Below are 20,193 nucleotides of genomic sequence, written 5' to 3' on the forward strand. Positions count from 1 at the left end.
CTCCTCCCAGCAGAGGGAACTATCGGTCCTTGCAGGAGGCAGGTCACTTGGAAGATGGGAGGTTTAGCAGAGCTTCAGAACAGGCATACAGGGGTAGCTGCAATTTAGGCTGGGGGCCACAGGCTGCTGCTGCTACATCTTCTGAGGTGGCAGGGGATGTTTGCAAGCCCACAGGGCTGTTCCATCCTCTGAATCACAGTCCATGCAGCAAAGGCTAAGCCTAGCCTGGTCTTGGGTAGGTTTATGGTAGCTCCTGCTGCCTGTCTTAGTCACCTCCTTCAGCAAGATGTTTCTGTTCTTCTCTCTCTACACACACATTCCTGTAGAAAAGTAAGGAAAAATGGATGCTCTGTCTGTCCCCTACCACAGCCCCTGTACAAACCCTGCCTGGATTTGCCTTCCAGTGCCCAAATCCTATGTTAACGCTGTTTAGCTCACAACACCCAAGGGGCATGCCTGGCCTGGTGCACCCATAATATAACCTAATTTTTATTTAAGAGGCATCATAAAAGTGCTGAAAGCAAAAATCAACCAAGTAAACCCTGAAATCTATAATGGAAAAGCTGTATCTAAGGCAGTAAAGTAAAAAAGCACAATTTTTGCTGTTGCTGGAGTACCTTATTTTGCTTCTTCCCACCTGTGCTGTCTGTACTGACACTCAAATTTATAATTTTTCATAGGTCCTCATGTCTCATTTAATCTTTGGCGCACAAAGAAGATAAATTAAAGTTAACCTAAATAACCACAGATTTCCTTTTCCCCAACATTTGCCAGCTTGACCTGAGGAATATAACCTCCAGAGCAGTATTTATGTGATGCTGCTGTGGCTGTACATGCAGCTGGGCACACACACATGCACACACAGAGGCTGTGGCCATACTTGTGATGCAGGTAGTGGGTCTGCAGGGAAGTGAGGGACTCCCAGGGAGCAGATTACACCTTCCTTCACAGGCACGAGAGAATGCTCAGTGCACTTCAAGCACAAGCAAATGGCTAATGAGTGAAGGAAACTGGTGTTTTATTGTGCAGTATAATAAGATAGCACAGCAAAACACAATAAAAGGCAGACAGCCATATCCCCACAACATAAACCTGGCTGGGCTTTGGAGCACTTGGGGTCTATTACATGAAACTCTGTGGCCTGGGGAAGGCAGAGGATTTCTGCTTCATTTACTGACATTAGGCAAGGCTGCTGCTAGAGTCGGTTCACCCTATTATAGCCACCTGGCAGGCTCTCCTGCAAGTTGTCTCTCCCTGAGATATCCCTGGAGTTATCTCAGGATATTCACACTGGAGAGCTGGATGCTCCTGTAGACACCACAGCAGTTAAACCCAGTCCTTCCCAGTCTGGCTGCCTGTTGATGTTTCTTTGAACATGGCTTTCCTCTTGCCCCTTTTTCTTGTTCAGTAAGTCCCCAGTTATAGTCCAGCCCTGGCAGCTCCAGGCTCCCTGGGTGGCTGATACAGCCCCAGCCCTTGTGCTCTTGTGGGGCCATGGCTGATGGCTGTGCTCGCTTTGACTTCTCATCAGCCTCTTTAGAAAATGAATGAGCCTTGTTAATCAGCAACTGGCTCTAGGAGAGAACTAGGGGATAACATACCTGCACAGAACCAAAAAACTGGGTTGTCTCCTGTCCTCTGCTTTGATGCCTTGTAATGCATGTCACACCTTGGAGAGGAAGATTCAGAGCTCTGCAATTAGGGCTGATTTGTTAGTATTCATTAGACATATAATTGTTCCTGAGCTGCAGAAGCCCTGAGCTCTTTCAAACTGTGCTATTCAGCATCCCCACGAGCAAAACCTTTTCCTTGTTTCTATTCCCAGCCTCATGTGAGCCTCTCCCTGCTTCTGTCCATTCCCTGTCTGATGCTGCTTTCCGGGCTGTGCTCATTTGCTGGTGGTCCTTGACATCTCCATCAGAGATGTGGAAGAAGATGAGTTCCCAGGTGCATGTGAGCTGCCAGAGCAGAGATGAGCTGTGCTGGGGAATTTGGGTTTGTCCCATGGCAGAGACCTGCCCATGGCTCCACAAGGAGTGCAGATGGGGTGCTCTGCTAAGGTAAACTTCACATCCATCCCATGGTGCTTCATCCCTCCAGCCACTGTTTCTGCTCTGGAAGAGACCCAGCTCCCTACCTGGAAGCCATCCTTCTGTTCATCTTCGCCAGGATCCTCTCGACCTTTTCCAGCTTCATCTGGATGAAAGATAAGGAACAGAGGCACACCCTGTGCCTCAGTCAAAGGTGTAGTGGCTCTATTCCACACCATAACATGTGTGCCTTTCTAACAATTCCTGCCTTTTGCTTTATAATTTCCATCACCACATTTCACCAAGCTGATATGTCACACACAGGTATCTGCCCCTCCATGATTCTTTGCTGTGTAGCAATGCTTTGTTCAGAGCAGAGGAAAACCTAAGGAAGCCTTTAAACACAGGCTTTCTTCCATAGGCTGGTGGAGCAGCTTGAATGACTTCTGAAAACACCTGCTGTATAATGTACATAAGTCCATGCTGCAGAGCCTGCCCTCACAGAATTCACAGAATCCCAAGGTTGGAGGAGACCTTAAAGATCATTGACTCCAACCCATTCCCTGGCACCTCAACTAAACGATGGCACTGACTGCCATGTCCAGTCTTTTTTTAAACACATCCATGGATGGTGACTCCACTGCCTTTCCTGGCAGACCATTCCGGAACTTAATCATCCTTTCTGTAAAAAATTTTTTTACTAATATCCAACCTATATTTCCCTCGATGCAGCTTGTGACTATGTCCACTGGTTCTGTCAGTGGCTGCCTGGAGAAGGAGACCAATCCCATCTGACTACAATCACCTTTCAGGGAGTTGTAGAGAGTGATAAGGTCACCTCTGAGTCTCCTTTTCTCCAGGCTAAACAACCCCAGCTCCCTCAGTCATTCCTCACAGGGCTTGTGTTCCAAGCCCCTCACCAGCCTCATTGCCTCCTCTGGACGTGCTCAAGCATCTCAACGTCCTTCCCAAACTGAGGGGCCAGAACTGGACACAGCACTCTCTTCCTGCCATGCCTGCATTCCCCACAGCTGTGCTTCACCCATCACTGCTCCAGCCTGCATGCACAAACCTTCCCAGCAGGACAGAGCTGCAAACCAGTTGATGTTGCTCCTGTGTTTTTTGCCTCCCTGAACAGCAGCAAGTTCTCTGCATGGGTCAGCATGTGTGTGGGGGGGTGTGCCGGGGGGCAGTGACACAGGGATTCTGATCTTCTTGTAGGAAGGTGGCTCTCCATCAGGGCTTCTTGAAGCAAGAAGTCCCACAGAGAAGCAAGAGACATGCTGAGAAGTCACCACAGCTCTGCAAGACAGACATAGGAGCCCAGGGAAGAAAGAGGGAGTAATTTCCCCAATGCTGTCCCCAGCCACCCTTGTGGTAACATCTCACCCATTGTTACCCAGAGCCCATCTCTGCGCCCTTGCTGTGCGTTGAACTGTTGTCCTAGAGAAGCACAACTCCACATGTAACACCTGAAGGCAAATGGACTGATTTAAAATTATGAATCCTAAAAAGAAAAGCCTGATAGCATCAATGGGAGGGTGGCGGTAGGGCTGTGGGAAGATCCATATGGTGGGGCGAGCTCAGGCATTTGATTGCTGAAATGTTGGGGGGGATGTCTGCCCCAAAAACCTGCAGTGAGAGAAAACATGGTGTCTCAGGGATGAGACTGAGGGCAGCCCAGTTCTGCCCACAGAGGCAATGGCAAGTAATAGGTTAATAAGGCAGAGAAAAAGTCCTGCCTAAATATAACCACCGTGCTGCAGGGTGGTTAGGCCATGTCCCCAGCAGGTCATTCTGGTCCTGACCTGATCCAGTTGCAGTGACACGAATAGCCATCTGTGAGTTTTGGTGTGGAAAATATTACTAATTAAAATTAAAAAAAGGAAAGCAAAACATCTGTACTCGGCAGCATCTGTCATTCTTGCTTCTTCAGGGCATCGTGCTTGGAAACTTTAAAACAAGAGGGTATTTTTAGTTTAAAAAAAATTAAAAGCACAATTTTAAAATTATATAAAAAAAATAAACCAGCCCGACTTCCTCTTTTTTTTCCCCCATTGCTGCCTGTGCAGCCTGGAGAAGCTTTGTGAGCTCCTGCCAAGGAGCTGAGCATGGGGAGGGAGTGGGTGTGCAGAGGGATAGGGGTGGCTGTTCTACCCCTCCACATCAAGACTTGGCTTCTTTCTCCAGAAAGGAGAAAGTTGAGCAGGAATAGGGTCTGACTCTAGTGCTGCCTCTGCCCCACAAGCTGCTGACGGTGTCACAGGCATTAAAAACAATGTTTTGTTAATTAGCATGGGGCTGGCTGGAGACCAGACCAGAGTAAGAAGTCTTTCCTGCTGGCATATTGGAACAAAATAAATAAAAAGTTGCCCATGGCAAGCCAGTGGGAGACAATGTTAATTAAACTTTGTGAAAAAGAACCAGGGAAGGCAGAGAAGAAAGCAGCTAGCACCAAAGAAGGGGCAGACATGCAGGTGGTATGTGCCCTACCAGGGTGGCCACAGCCCCCATGACCCAGTTCAGCCCCATGATGCTCCCCTCTGGTCTGTCCCTCCATCTCCCCACCCCATGGACATCCCAAAGCTTGTTCCTTGGCCACAATCCAGCAACACCCTTATCTCAGAGGTACCATGTATGGTCTCCAGAGCTCTGGAAAACAGGAATCAGAAGCCAAACACTTGCCTAAGCATCATTCATCTCCCCCACATATGGATGTGTCCTTGCCACCTCTACCCTGCCCTATAGCCCTTGCTGCCTGCTGGCAGAAACCCCACACTTTGGAGGTGGAGGGTGACCTGCTCCAGAGACAGCTCCAGAGCTGTTCTGTGGACCAGTTTGATTCCTGCAGCATCTAGGATGAACTAGCTGAGAAATGGCAAGGCTTTTCTAAAGGGCAACAGAATGTTTTACAGTTTTTCTCATGAATATTTTCTAGATTTTTAGGTTTTGGGTTTGGTTGTTTGGTGGGTTGGCTTTTTTTGTTGTTATTGTTTTGTTGGGTTTTTTTGTTGTTTGTTTGGTTGGTTGGTTGGTTTTAGCTGGTGACAAAATTACCCAAGGGCTTGTGTGATTCCTTGCCTTAATCCTAAGAATTTTGCAGTTATTAATTGGAAATTTGAAAGACTGTGAATGAAGTTGAAATCCTTGTCTGGCAGGCTGTATCTGCAGTAAATATGGAAGGCCCAGGGGGACAAAGCCACCAGGGAGGTTTGGGATGCTCCATAACAGTGCTGAGTGCTGCAGGGTGCTGGCCAAGCTCTCTGCATTTTCCAGGCTATCCTTTAACATGGATCACTCCCTTCCAGTTTTGCCCATGTTGGTGACACCAGCCTTTGAGAGCAGGCTCATAATTTCTTGACTGATGCCAAGATTAAGGGCAGTCTCCCCCCAAGGCAAACTTAAAGATAGGGACATCCAGGCGGGAAGTGCCAGGATTTATTCAACGGCCAGGTGCAGGACTAGCTTCCTTTCTTTACTAGTTAGGCTCAAACCAGGTAATTTTTAGGAGTATGCTGTGAGGTATAACCAGTTTTCGTATGTATTTAGGTGTCTGTACGTGCGCTGTCATTGGAAAACTCAGGGAGATGTTCTCTTCCTGGGAGCAGACACCATGATCTGCTAAGCATGGTGGAGAGCACAGGGACCATTCAGGTATCTCCTATCCTGTTGTCCTCCCAGAACAACACGTCTCTGCTCTGTGTCCTGCCCACCACCTGTGCCACAGTTATCTTGGCAACTAACAGGTGGGGGGGACAAGATGGAAGTCTGGAAGAGAAATGTGCTGTCTTGGGAGTGGGTATCCCAACAGTTGTCCCCCACAAAAGACAAAAAAGAGACCTGCACCACCCTGATGTAAAATGGAGTTTGCCTCTCTAAAGTCAGTGGAGAAATTAGGGTAATAATTCCAGGCACAAGTTGTGGAGGGGCAGAGAGAAACTCAGGGCAATCTGTGACTCTGAGAGCCTTTGCACTTCCCAGACAGATGGCACTTGGCAGAGGCTGCTGTCATGCTTCTCGTGTTTGAAGCCCTGACTTGCTTTTCTGGGAGAAGACAAGCCATGGAGGGGAAGTGGTAAATACTCCCAGCCCCAAAATGTTCTTGTTATAAACCCAGAGCTCTGCCTAGAGCTTGGGATGCAGGCAACATGCAGGATTTTAGGCAGCAAGTGCTGGTTTGTTATTGCAGGGGCACTGGGGAGCACATGGAGCAAGGCGCTGAACACAGGGACAGACGGCAAGTGCGGAGGGGGAAGAGCACAAGTTGTTTAGTGCCAGTTTGTCAACAGGTCACATGGAGGGCAGCTGTGGTGGAGGGTTCAGGGGTTTTGAGTATTTTCTGTAGGGTTTCCAGGTCTGCCTGTCCTAGGATCTGTGACTTGCTAGGCATGCAGGGCACATGCAGGCACAGGGGCAGAGTCACTGCGCACACAGAGCAGGGATGGGACAGGAGCATAACCCCACATTGCCTCAGCTGCAGCCCATTAGCTGACCATGCTCTCTGCTCCTAAATCATTTCCTGAAGGGCTTTTTGAAACCAGAAAGAAAAAAATCCCCTTCAAGATGGTGGCGGAGGGGAGGAGGGGGCTAGAAAATGGTGAAAAGTTCAAACACAGCCTGATGTCTCAGAGCTGCTTTCATGCTTGGCTCGATCTACCAGGAGCTTCATGTGGGTGTGCAAAAGGTAAAGTTGAGCACAGGCGAACCCTCCCCTCCATGGGGGTGGGAGCCCAGGGACCCAGAGTGAAGCTCTTTTTTTTTTTTTTTTTTTCCTGCTTGTGACTTTTTAGCAGTCCTTAGGGGACATTCCAAGTATGTGGCCAGGCATGGAGATAGTTTAAAACACATTAAGTTCACGGACAAGGTGTCATTAGGGCTTCTTTGGAGGAGGAGAGAGGGAGGAATTATTTGAAGTTCTTTTGCCCAGAGGGAGTGCTCTCTGAAGAGGAATGGTTTCAGGGCACGGCGGGTCTGGTTCAGGGTTTTTGCTCTTCCTGCGACTTCATGGAGCTGTTTTATTTGAAGATGTTGGTTGTTACAGTGCAGGACAGGACGGAGAACAGAAAAGCATCAAAAGTATTTTGCCTGCCCTGCCTTTAAAGTTGTTCTCTCCAGACTGTCTAGAAGAGCAGGTCGGAGCCGCAGAGTCCTGTTTCATGGGAAATATTGACCTCTTTGTTGTTGTTGTTCCAAACAGGAATGAAAAATGTAAATTTCTGGTCAAGCAAACATTCCTCAGGGCTGTTCTGGAAAATTGAAGCGACACTTTCTCAGCATTTTTGTTATATTAAAATTCAGCATGCAAATTGGCTGTGTGATATATATATTACATAACATACTGTAAGCAAATTGTAATAGAATATAAGGTATCGATCCAAAACATTAAGTGGAATGGTTTCCCCTAAATATGTTACCAAAATGATACCTTTCTGGCAAAAGGATTGGATTCTATTGAAACAGCTTCTTCTTTTGTTTTGGAAAATTTGCCTGTTGCAAACAAATCTGAGCCATCCGCAGGCATAGTCCCAAGACGAGCCTGCCCTTCCTTGGGGCCATCTTTCCATTAGGACCATCTCCTCTGTGAGGAATGGGCTCTTTTCACTTCTCCCTGCTCAGATTTTGGAAGAGCTTCCTTGTGGCAGGGGCTGGAATTTTACCAGTTTTGCCAGGCACCAAGATACCAGTCACCTACTTTCTGGAAAAGGCAGGAGAAAATTGGCCAGACCTAGAAGAGAGTCTCTTTATTTTTTTTTTTTCCTGTATTAAATCTGCAATTACAGTTGGGTTTTGTTTGTTGGGTTGTTTGTTGGTTATTTTTTTCCCTTTTCTTTATGTGCTGTTGTTCATTTAAGCAATTATGAAATCAGACTTTTCCAGGCCCTCACAAGCAGAAATTCTGCTTCAATACATGTAGTAAAGTGTATTCTGGCTGCTGAGGATGATGAGGAAGGCAGAAAAACCTTCCTGGGCTGGAACTCACTGCCCAGTCTTACACTACCCCATAGTGATATCCAGGGGTCTGGAAATATCCCTGGTGAAACCGCAACAGGAGAAGGGAAAGGATCTTTTGCCCTGAAAAAATCACAAGGTGAAAAGAAAGGAGATATGGAGTGACTTCTGAAGTGTCCTGAGCACTACCCCCAGCACTCTAAGAAAGAAAAAAAAGCATCTTTTGAAGATAGGATTGACTTTGGATTCACATTGCATACTAACTGCTGCAGACCTGCCTCAGGCTCAGGAGGTACACAAAGCTGAGCATCCCAGGCTGGCACTGTGGTTGTCCCTACAGCTTGGTGAGTCTGGGGGTCATGATTCCTTGGAGAATGTCCTTGTTGTGCAGGCTGCAGCATGGAGCCAAAGCCTGGCTGCTGTGGGGCAGCTACAGACTTCAAGAGTTGCCTCAATGCAGCAAGAAGCCCTTCAGCTTCCAAAATACTTTCCCTCTTGTTCAACGCCCCACTGGTGACACAGACGGTGTGTGAGGGCTACAAGAGTTTCTAATGTCTTTTTAATTCAATAAAAGCACTGAGGGAAGCAGGGTTACCTGTCTCTGTAGTTACAGGATAATTTGGGGAGGTACATTATTTTTAATGATAATCATTCCAGTGAAGGCTGCAGGAGACATTCTATCCTTAGCCTGTTTTTCTCCCTAAAGAAGTCACCAGATTGGCCGATTAAATCCAGCACAGGGGAAAATTACCCTTCAAAGCTGGACTGGGGTGGGGCAGGACCTGAGTCCCAGATCTGTGAGAAGGAGAGGTGTTAGAACCTCTCCAGGGTGGCACTGATTGGAAAAACAAAACCTCACAATCTTTAAAAATGTCTCTGTAACAGTAAAGGAGGAGTGTGGGGCTTGAGAACAAACTGTCTGTGATCAAAGCCTCTCCTAGAAGCTGCTTGCTGCGAAGTGATGCTTTGATGATATGTTACCTGTTCAGCAGCTGGCAGGCCCCCCCTGGAGCAGGAATCACTGCAGCCCCACACTGCAACAGCCTCATTCTTGCTGGGGCAAACTGTGCTGGACAAGAGGCTACTCAGCCCACAGGCTGGTGTCACAGTGTGGAGACAGGAGCTGTGCCTCCATCAGCTCTCTCTCCCAATGTGCCAGGGCAGTCCTGGAAGCCAAGAAGGTGCCCTGAAAGGCTGGGACATCCCTTGTCTGTGCTGCTGCAGCTGGCCTTGCTGGAGAAGGTGCATGATGTTAATTAACTCTATTTGCTTCTAAAGCAGGAGTGGTTAAAATTGTTCTCCTATCTCTGCACAGCACAGCCCAGGGAAAGCTTCTGCTCTGAAGGGCTTACAGTGAAAACGTGGGGTGAGACAGTGGGTGGAAACAGAGGAAATAACTGTGGATAGAATTCCAGAGTGGATTGGGATGGAAAGGACCTTAAAGATCATCTAGTTCCAACCACCCTACCATGGGCAGGAACAGCTTTCAGATTAAGACAACAAGAAAATTACCTGCACTCTTATGAATAGGGTGGTGCGACAATTCAGGTGTCTAGGCAGGACCAGAATTCTAGGGAAATTTAACACCTATCAAACTAACCAACATCATTGGACAAGAAACCCAGCTTTTTCTGAGACACATCAAACCCTTTCCAAGTCTCAAACAGAAAGAGCAAACTTCAAAGGGAAATGCAAACTGGGAAGCATGGCTTAAAGTTTAATTGGACTTGTTAATCAGCTAGACTGGAGGAGTGAAGAAGTATCTGATACAAAAACATAGGGGAGAGCGTGGCTTCTGTCCAACTGAGCCAATGGTGCAGGAGCACACACAGATCACCATGGTGCCCCAGTTTGATTTTCAAAAAGAGAATAACATCAGGTAAATTACCTACTCACCTTCCCTGTTGAGGCAACAACAGGTGCCCTGGGGACCGAGTCTGCCTGGTTCTGCTGGTGCAGCTCTCATCCCCACTGGGTATCAGGGGTTTTGCATAGGGGGTCCTGAGAAGCTGCAGAGCTGAGGGATGGGATGGGATGACACCCTCATGGATAGCCTGGCTGGGCTTCACAGATGTGTCAGAAGTGACCAGAGATGGGAATTTTCCTTTCTACTGAAATCTCTGATTTTTTCCAGCAGAGACATCATGAGGGATCTCACTGAGCCTTTGCTTTGGGAAAAGTGTGTCAGGAAATCAGGAAACTACCTTATTCCTGCATGCTGAGAGCCCATTTGGGGATTACAGCCTCAGGACTGCTTCTGGGGGCTGAAGAGGGATTTGTGCCTGGCATTACAGACAGAAGCAGGCATGTCTGCCCTCATGGTGGGAGAACAGGAACTGGCAGCTGCAAATACCAGCAATGCTTGCTCTCAAGGGGGAATCATATTCAAAAGCCCCAGTCTTGAAAAGCTTGACAGTCTCATTTTCATACTTTTGGTCACTACAGAAGAAAACTGAAAGTTTTTCCAGCCTGAAGCACTCTGCTTTAGCTTCCTGAACTTGCTCCAAGTGATTGGAACTGTGTAAGCATCTCCTCGGAAATGGACATTGCTTTTGAGGATGTTTTCCTCCAGGAGCTCAATGCCTGTTTTTCTCACTGAGTCGTTCTCCTGACTATGGAACTGCATCTTCCAGTGTCTTCCTTGATAACTGGGATGCCTGTCTGGAGCAGTCTGTGCTGCATGGTGAAGAAGGAGACATTTTAGGAAGAAACTGCCACAGGAGGGAATGATTCATTCACGGCTCTAGGAAATGCAATTCTCTGTGTGGAACATGCTGGTAGATTTACAATTCATCCCTTTTGCACAGCACGTAAACTTGGATGACAATAGCTTACCAACCTTGAGATGCAAATATCTGGCAATTCTCGAGATAGCAGAGGGCAGAGCTTTGTGCTGGGACTTGGTAGCAGCAGCAGTGTGTGACTGGCAGAAACTGATTTGAATAATTGGGTGTCACGTCTCTATTTTTCTTTCAGTTTAACTACATGTGCAATTAATTAAAATAATAACCTAAACGGTCTCCTGCTGGGGTTGTGTTTGCTGCTTCACTTCAGTCTGCCATCAGTGCTGCTGAAAGAGTTTTATCGAGAGTTGCTTCTTGCTGAGAGGAGCTGGAGCAGATAAAGGCTTTCCCAGCAGAGAAACCTTTAATACTTGTGGCATCTGTGCTCTCCTCACCCATGTTGCCTGGATAGACAGTATGTAGGGATTTAATGTATCACTTCCCACATCCTCTGCCTGACCTGAGCTTTGCCTGGCATGGAGAGCTGCCTCATCCATGTCATGGGAAATGTGGTCCCTGTCCTGCATCCAAGGTGTCTTGGTGATGCTGCAGAAGGGCTTGTGAGGGTTGCTGTGAAATCAGGATCTCCCCCAGGTGCAGACACAGAATAGCCCTTAGTATTTATGACAAAGTACAGAACACATGACCTGTGCTGGTGAAAGGTGCCGCAGGACCACTCCATAGAACGTCAACATGTCCAAAACTCCAGGCACCGAGTTTTCATGAAAGTTCCAACTCCTTCTCTTCTAATTAACTCTAATCTCTAACAGTTCAACAAAGGTGCAGCTGCCTCCACATCCCATCTGATAATTTTGCTGTCTGTTTCCATCTACATTCCCTGCCCCACCTCTGCTCTGCAAGTCCAAGACTGGCAGGGGCCCTCAGCAGCCTTTGCAAGGAGAGAAAGCTCTGGTCCATGAGGAAACCATTACAGACTTTTCATTCATTCATTCATTCATTCATTCATTCATTCATTCATTCATTCATTCATTCATTCATTAACTCACTCATTAACTCACTCATTAATTCACAATATTCCATAGGTGAGGGCCAAGATTTTGGTGCACACAAGATCCCTTGCAAGATCATGGTGCATCTTGTGCCCGTTGCTTCCATGCTGTTGTTCTCTGTGGGAGAAACGAAATTACTTGGGGAGCTGTGCTCCTGCTTCTCACACTCCTCGTAAACAGCCTTTATCTGTGAGTACATGCAGTTACAGTGGCGGCAGGAGCATACTTTGAAAAATCAAGATGCTTACAAGTCTTTCCCTGTTACTGTATTCATTGCTGGTACAAGAAATATTCCCCTGCAGCTGAGTGTATTCACATCTCATCTTGCTCCTTTTCCCAGTTCTTTTTCTTGCCTGGCTGATTCTTTGTCAGCAGCCAACACTAATCTATCTTCTATCCCTGGCAGTTCCTTCCCTGCTTTTAGTTTTAAGGATGCTTGAGATACAAGGTATTGACCATGGTTGTGAGCATGGTGCCAAACAGCCCCTCACCCCACAACTCCTGCCTGCTCTGGCAACAGAGGATGGTAGAGATTAAAGCACCTGACTGGCAGAAGCAAGATTATAAACTTGTCCAGAAGAAAGTGAATTGGAATTTAGCTGAATGGGGAAGCAATAAAAATTCAAAAGCTTTTGTTGGGTTCGTTGTTTTGTTTGGGTTTTTTTGTTTGGTTGGTTGTTTTGGTTTTTTTTTTTTTTGGGGGGGGGGGGTTTAGTTTGTTTTTTATTTTTTTCTTAAACCAACAGACTGAAGTAGAGCTGCCAAGTCTTTTAACTGCATTCATAAACTTTAAGGACAGCAAGGACCATTTTGATCATCTGGTCTGACCTCTTCCTTACTGTGAACCTGATCACTCCTGCTGACCTGAGCACTCCTGCATCAAGCACTGGACTTTTGTACCTCCTTTAGAAAAACAATCTGTATTGATAGAGAGATCAAGAGAATGGTGAGCATCTCACACTCTTTAGTAGTCCATAAGTGCAGATTAAGTTGATTTATCAATTCTTTGAATTAAAGGATGTATCATGCCTACCCCAGAGATAGTGAGGACCTGCTTCTGTGCCCACTTCTGGGCACAGGGTTTGCAGAGCATGACGGATATACCAGGAGGAAAAGCCAATACGCTAAGCCAGAAGGAAAGGGGAAGGAATCTAAAAGCACTGCTTAACAAAATGTCACCACTTTCCTCTGAGCCCATTGTCTGAAAATAAGAGATGGTGTGCTTTTGTTTCCATCCCCACTTCAATTAGCATGGTGGGGACAACCATTAGTACGCAACATGCCTCATCCAGAACCCTGACCTCCACAGAGAGGTCTCTAAGTACAGTTGTGATCTACAGTGGGGTCGCTGCAGTTATTTATCACTGGTTACTGCAGAAAGTGTTGTGGTAGGAGCTGTTACACCCATTGCACCAGCATTACAGCACTTTCCTAGCATGGGCTTGAAATGACTGCTGGAGGGGAACATTTTCCTCCGGCCCTGACAATCCAGATGCTTGGGAGGTGCTGAGAGGTAGAAAAGAGAGAACTCCCAAAAAGGGGTTTGCTCCCTGGCCAGCTCAGAGGAGTCTGTGGGAAGAACCCAGCCCAAATCCAGGCAAATATGGGGCACTGCTGACCTGGGTGCAGCCAGACCAGAGCAGGACCACTGATGGGATCCAGCACATTGAGGTCTGGGCTGTCCCAACCCCATGGGGTAATTTTGCTGTTGCTCTGGCCACCAATCTGTTCTCTAGCCTCTGCTGGTTGTATCTGATGGGCTGCACATGCCTGGGAGAGCATTCAGCTGGTTGGGATGTCTGCTACCCCCCTCTTCTGTCCTGTCCTGAATACATCCCTTCTTCATTAGCCAGTGCAGACCTCAGATGTGAGCCTCACACTTGTAAACCCAAATACCCTCTCAGAAGCAAACCTGCTGCTCAAAACATCTCACAGAGCAAGACTCACCTGAATGCATGGAAACTGGCCCTTCTCAGCACTTCTTGTCCTCCATATCACTGCTCCTTTGCCAGGGGTGCCTGAGGAGCCCAGGACCCACTGCTTGATATTTGAACATGCAGGAGGATGAGCCCTTGCTTCCCCACACTGCTGTAGTAACAGGCAAAAACCAGAGGAAGGATGTAGGGAAAGCACATGAACACTGTGAGAACTTCTCAGGGATATTTTCATTTATACCATGCTGTAATGTGCAACACCACTCTTCCCGTTCTACCCAGACATCAGGTTTAGCAAGGGTGCCTGTCATCCTATTTGTCAGAGAACGCCTATCTCAGTTAAACACCCCCCACACGAGGTAACACTTAACTTAAAGCAGGGAAAAATGTGAGACCACGGTGTTACCTCTTTCCCCTGCAAGCTCAGCCTCTCGGCGCTCAGCCAGGCCCCGGACAGGCTGGGGGAAGCATCCCAGGCTGAGCACTGTCCTGCCGAAAGATGTGCCCACCCTGGAGAGTCCCCGCGGCCGCTCCTCAAGCGCCGAGCATCCTCCCGCGGTCCCCGAGCGGGCCGTGCCGGGAGATGGCACTGCAGGCACGGCGAAGCATCCCGCCGCGCTCCGCCGCTGCCAGCCGCCGCCGGAGCCGCCACGGGCCTTTTATTTGGTCTTTCCTATCCTTCCCCCGAGACCCCGCTGCAAAAATATTCTTCTTGTCCCCTGTGGTGGCTACATCCTCGCCACTTTGCAGTATTTCTTCCCGCGCAAAACTCGCCGCTAAGGAAGGAGGCGGAGGGTGCACAAGGGATGGCTGGGAGTAGCTGCCACATCCCTGTCAGCATCCGGGCAAAGAGGGGTGGAGGCAGAAAAAGTCTGTGCTCTGTCCTTAAGCGATGAAGACACCTTTCCAAACATGGAGTTTGAGTCTCAGACTCTGCCTGGAACCCTCCAGAGCATTAATATTTCAACTGCAACCTCCTCTGGATCCATAATCACCCAAAACTTTCCTCAGAGCTTTTTTTTTTCCAGTTCAAACAAAGAAGCTGTGCAAGCATAATTAATTTCCCTGTCTCTAGGTGGGAAGCTTTGCTAAAGTGGCTGTCAGGAAATCAAAATTTACAGCACCTGAAGTTTTGCTAACTCGCTGTTTCACATCATGGTATCAGGGGAGATGCAGATTTTTCTCGTTTCTCATGAGAGCTTAAATCTCCACCTGGACGAGACTGAGAAATTTCGGCAGCCTTTTGCAATGCTGGCCCAATTTCCTAAGGAAATTTCATGGGCTTTTCCTCACCCTGCCAGATTTTTCAACACCTTTCAGGAAGTCACAGCTGAGCAGTTTTGGTCAGGATAGTTTTGCGTTTCAGGGAGAATATTTGGACCATTAGGTCTTCTTGGCAAACAGTTGTTGGATACTCCCAGGATGGGTGTTTGTGCTCTGCAGTGGTGCATTGTCCCAGGCAGCAAGGTGTTCCCAAAATGGAATATAATGCAAAAACTCAGTGAGAAGACACCCACCAATTCTCTTGTGAAAACACATCTGTTTGGGCTCAGATAAAAGGTTCCACAGAAATGCTGTCTAAGGCTTGGGTTGTTTTTTTTGTTTGTTGTTTTTTTTTTTTTTTGGGGGGGGGGGTGTTTTTTGTGTGTGTTTGGTGGGGCTTTTTTGGTTTTTTTTTTTGGGGGGGTTTGTTGGTTTTTTGGGGTTTTTTTGGGGGGGGTTGTTGTTTTTTTGGTTTTTGTTTTGTTTTGTTTTTCTTTACTGACAATTGGGTACAGGGCTTTTTTGGGCTTTTTTTTTTTTTTTTTCCCCTTTGGATGGTTGGTTTTGTTTGTCCTTTTTTGGGTGGGGGGTGAGGGGAGGAAGGGCTGGATGGGGTGAGAGGAGATATTTTTTTAGTTGGAAATTCTCAAGTCTGAAGTTTTGAGAACAGGAACATGCAGGTGCCCTACCTGGTCTGAGGAGACGATAAAAAGCAATTATACATTTTAACTTAATGATCTATTCTGGCATTTTTACAGAGTAGTTGTTTGCTCAGTTTAAAGAAGGAGACAAATAAATCTGAAAGAAGATTAGTGTTGAAGGGTCACAAGTGGGATGTCTCAACATGGGGTAAGCAGGAAGGTGGGCTGGACACTCTGTGATTGTAACAGGTGTGTGAGAGAAAAGTAAACATTTGCCCCCTTTTGGGCTTGGCAGTGGTGAAGGTGCAGGAAACGATGGCTGGAGAAGAGAGAAAAAGGAAGATGGCAGAGGGTGCAGGAGCAGAAAAAAGAGGGAATATTTCTCCCTTTTATGAAAAGACTGTATGGTGCACAGCGGTGTCCATTCTGACTTTGTCAGTGGCCACAGGAGCCATCCTTCTCATAGTATAGGTCTACCCCACACAGAGGCACCAAGGAGCTCTGGAGTGAGGATGGGGTTTAGCCCAAGAGGGTTTCACTTGCTTGATTGAGCTTCTGGACTTGTAGGAATTTATCCTCAATGTTAAGGAAGATAAACCAGCAAATCATTATTTAAAAAATGCATCTTTGAAAGGTTTGTACTCACTGGGAGCCAGAAAGTGGAGGGCACAGGAATGGTGGTTGTGTGGTGGCATCTCTTCACAGGCATCATATTTGGGATGGTGACTTCCCACTGCAGCTCTCTGCTCCAAAGGCAGCTCATGGAATCTGCTGTTAGAGATGGGAGCTCTCTCTTCTCTTCATCCCCTGCTCCGCACACCCGGCACTGATGTTTCCCAGGTGTTTCTGACTTGCAGGGTTCGAAACTGAGTCACCTTTGATTTCTTCTGACATTTCCCAGATTTTTTTTAAACTGCAATATTGTATTTATCCCAAATGTGGGTTTCTGGGGAAATCATGCTTTTCAGCTAAACGCAATAAAGAGAGAAAGTGAAACAAAATTAATCTTTCCCTATCAAATCCCCCCCCCAAAAAAAAAAAAAAAAAAAAGCCCCACCAAAAACCCCCAACCCTTTTTTAAGTCATGGGGGTAGGGGGTTTCAAATTCCTCACCAAATGACATTCAAAAAGCAGCTCTTTCACTTTTTTCTTTCAAACCCGACCTTTTCATGCTAAAAACATCAAACCGCTCTAATCCCTGGCTTCTGCTTTCTTATGTGAAGAAGATGGTTTGTGATAGAAGCCAGTCCCGCAACCAGAGCAAGGAGCAACGCTGCAGCAGATGCTGGCTTGCCTCGAGGTGTTAATCCACAGGCGGATCGTGGGCATGAACCAGCCCTGCTGGCATTGGCCATATCTTGGGAAGGGTTCGCACGTGGCTGGGGAATGGTGGGGTTTTGGGGCAAGGGCTCTCAATCCAGGCAAAAGCCACAACCATCAGGACATCCTTGCTTCCTCCAGAGCAGCAAGAGCACTTCTGCCATGCAGAGCCTGGGGCCGTTTGGGTGCAGTTCTGCTACAGAAGGGGCTGGAGGCAGAAGGCTCCAGAGAGCAGCACTAGCCTGGATGTGCCCGATGCCATCCACATTCCCTCTGGACACCTCCAGGGCCCCCCAGCCCTGGCAGTGGTGAGCCCCTGTAACATGTCCTGATCCATGGGGAAAAAACACCCGACCTGGCAAACACACAGGATTATGGTGCTGATTTGCCCATTCCAGGAGCATTGCAACAATAATCCTGTAATTCGGTGCAAAGTGGTGCAAAACATGATCGCTTTAAAGTCTTGGTTCTTGCTTGAGATTTCATGGGATTGCTCTTCTGGCACCACAGGAAAGAGAGTATTGAAGGAAACCTTTTCCAGACCCCTATCCTCTTGTTCCTCACTCAGAAAGACATGTGCAAAAATATATTTTAAATATGGCTTTCATTCCACGCTGAGCCCCTTCCGAGTGAGGAGCTGGCAGCCAGGGGTCATGTGGTGAGTGGGTGATGGGACAGACCTTATTTATAACAGCTGTCAGGTGATACTTGGTCATCGATATCTTACCCGGCAGTGGCAGCAGCACTAGTGTGGGGTCTCTCCATACTTCAATCTCTGTTTTCCAGGAGTGGGTTTGGTAACAGTATGCACTGAACCTGACATCCTTGTTGCACATGGAAATTTCACTCACTTATTTCAGCTGACTGGCAAGACCTGGTTCTCTCTGTAACACTTTTCATCCCAAATCATGCTAATCACTCATCTCTGTGCCACTTGATGCCCATGATCAGGGCTACATCCAAGGATTTTCTCCTGCACAAATGTTTGCTCACACAGTTGCATCACACTCTGTCCAGGCTCTGGAGGTCCCCATGGTCTCTTCTTGCCTACACATTGATGTATGCAGGCAGATGCTCACCACCATCACCAGGACTCTTCCCAGGCAAATGGGTAATGGACTGGGAAGCCACAGCCAGGTCCTGTGCTTTTTATCTCTGTGTTTGTCTTTTGCATGTGCATCCCACTATCAACACAGGAAGAAGTTTTGGCAAATGTAATAAAGACAAGGTGAAGTTTTACATAAAATATTTTCTTCTGCCATGAGTTCTGAAGAATTTTAATCAGTCCAGGAGTACCAGAAGAATTCCTTTGCCTGTAGTCTTTTCATGATCTTGCTTTCCCCTCTTGTTCCTCGTGGGGAGCATTTGCTGAGAAGATGATTAAATTGGGCTGGTAAAAAGCTCGTCGGCTCCATAGCTTCCATCTTTTCCTGCTTCTTTGCAAGAACATTTGTACTTTTTTCTGGCCTGCCACATGCAAGGTCAGCTGCTTTCTTTGCAGTTTTCTTGTACGTTTCCTCACCATTGTTGTGGGGTTTTTCCCCCTCCAGAGAATCTCTTTTGTGCAAAGGCGAGAGACAAGGCTCCTAGCTCAGCCTGCTGTGTTGTTGTTCGCCTGAAGTCCAGCAGGAATTCAAGGAATGGTTCCCCACGTCTTCTATTCACCTTGCTCCTGCCAGTGGCAAGGGGTCGGGTAGGGGGCGGATATTTTGGGGAAGCTATGAGCAAGGAGTGCAGACTCAGGGGCTGATGTGAGCTCGGGGATTTTGGAGGTCTGAAACTCATCTGCTGTTGCCTGCCAGTAGTTCAGTGTAGGAATTTGGGCATTTTCCTTTGAACAAATGATTCACCAGTAATCATTTAATCAGCTCTCCCGGTGTTTGAATAATTTGTGAGTAATTTAGTCAGATGTTTGCCACAGAGTATCAAATAAATCGTTTGGAATGACACTGGCTCAGACGCTCACCTCATTTATGTGCAGCTTTGGCATAAAACAGGCCAATGCTGTCCCCTGAGCTTTGGCCTCAGGTGTCCAAGAGATTTACAACTGGCCAGGACCAGCCTCAAACTGGCTGGTTCAGGATCTGACCATGGCTCAGCTGTACTGTATTTTTGCCATGCAGCTGTGAAGCTTCTGCCCTCCTGCTTGGGGTACCACTGCTGCTGGAGGCTGGGGGTGGTGTGCAGTGTGGTAGAGTGGCATTTTGGTGATAAGTGTCCTGGCTGGATATCAGTGTACAGACTTGTGATGAGCCCCTTGCTTTTTCTGAGTGGCTCCCTCTGGGGTGCTATGGATGAGGAAAGCAGCCCAGGGTGATGGACCTATGCTGGCTCATAAGCTAATGGAGAATCATTTCCCCAGGTTCAGCTCTCTTCCTGGAGTGATTAAAGCTCCAGTATCTTTCCATTCCTGTCCCCACAAAACCACCTGCTCTCCTGACACACTTCCCAATGGCATCGGAAAGCTGCTGCTTCTCACACAGCTTTGACTCCTTCTTTTTCAGCTCTGATCCTGGCTGAAAGCAGGGAGGGATGGAGAGGGAGAATGAGGGGTTGGTATTTTTTTTCCTTTTCTTCTATTTTGTGACTACTTCAATCTAGTCCTGACTTTCTGGGCAGCAGGGTCACTCCCCAGCTCTGCTGCATCCTGTTGAAAAGCCTTGGAGACATCTCCTTTTGACTTTTAATTTTCCCTCCTGTTTTTTTTTTTCCCTGTATTTTTTTTTTCCCTAGGACCTGCTATCACAGATTCTCCAGACTCCCAACATGCTGGTTGTTCTTCATGGATAAAACTACTAACAATAATAATTTGTTGTGATCTTTCATCTGAGACAAAACATCATTATTTCTGTCCAATTAATAGTGTCTTTTAGCAGCATCAGTGAAAAACTAGACAAAACCTGGCTCCCACCCAGCCCCCTTCCTCTGCCTGTGTGACGCTGTCTGCAAAGAGAGGTGGTAGCTTTGATTTGATCAACACTTATCTAGTTAAAACAAAAGAGAACTACTTCTGTAGCCTTGCCCAAATATTAGGTTTTTATGTTTTTCTTTAACAGGAAGATCAGGAAGAAAGTTCTGTTGTTTTATTACTACGTTGTTTTCTTCAGACCAGGAGAAGTCCTGGGATGCCAGGAAAAGTGGGGACCTGCCAATGGGAGTATTTGTCCCAAGTCTCTCTGCAGAGTTTTCTCGCATGTGTTGTTTCCTGAGTCACAGGGATTTGAGCTGGGAATGCTCAGATATCTGGAAGCTGGAACAGCCGT

This window comes from Taeniopygia guttata, chromosome Z (genome assembly GCF_048771995.1).
Source record: "Taeniopygia guttata chromosome Z, bTaeGut7.mat, whole genome shotgun sequence".
NCBI lineage: Eukaryota > Metazoa > Chordata > Aves > Passeriformes > Estrildidae > Taeniopygia > Taeniopygia guttata.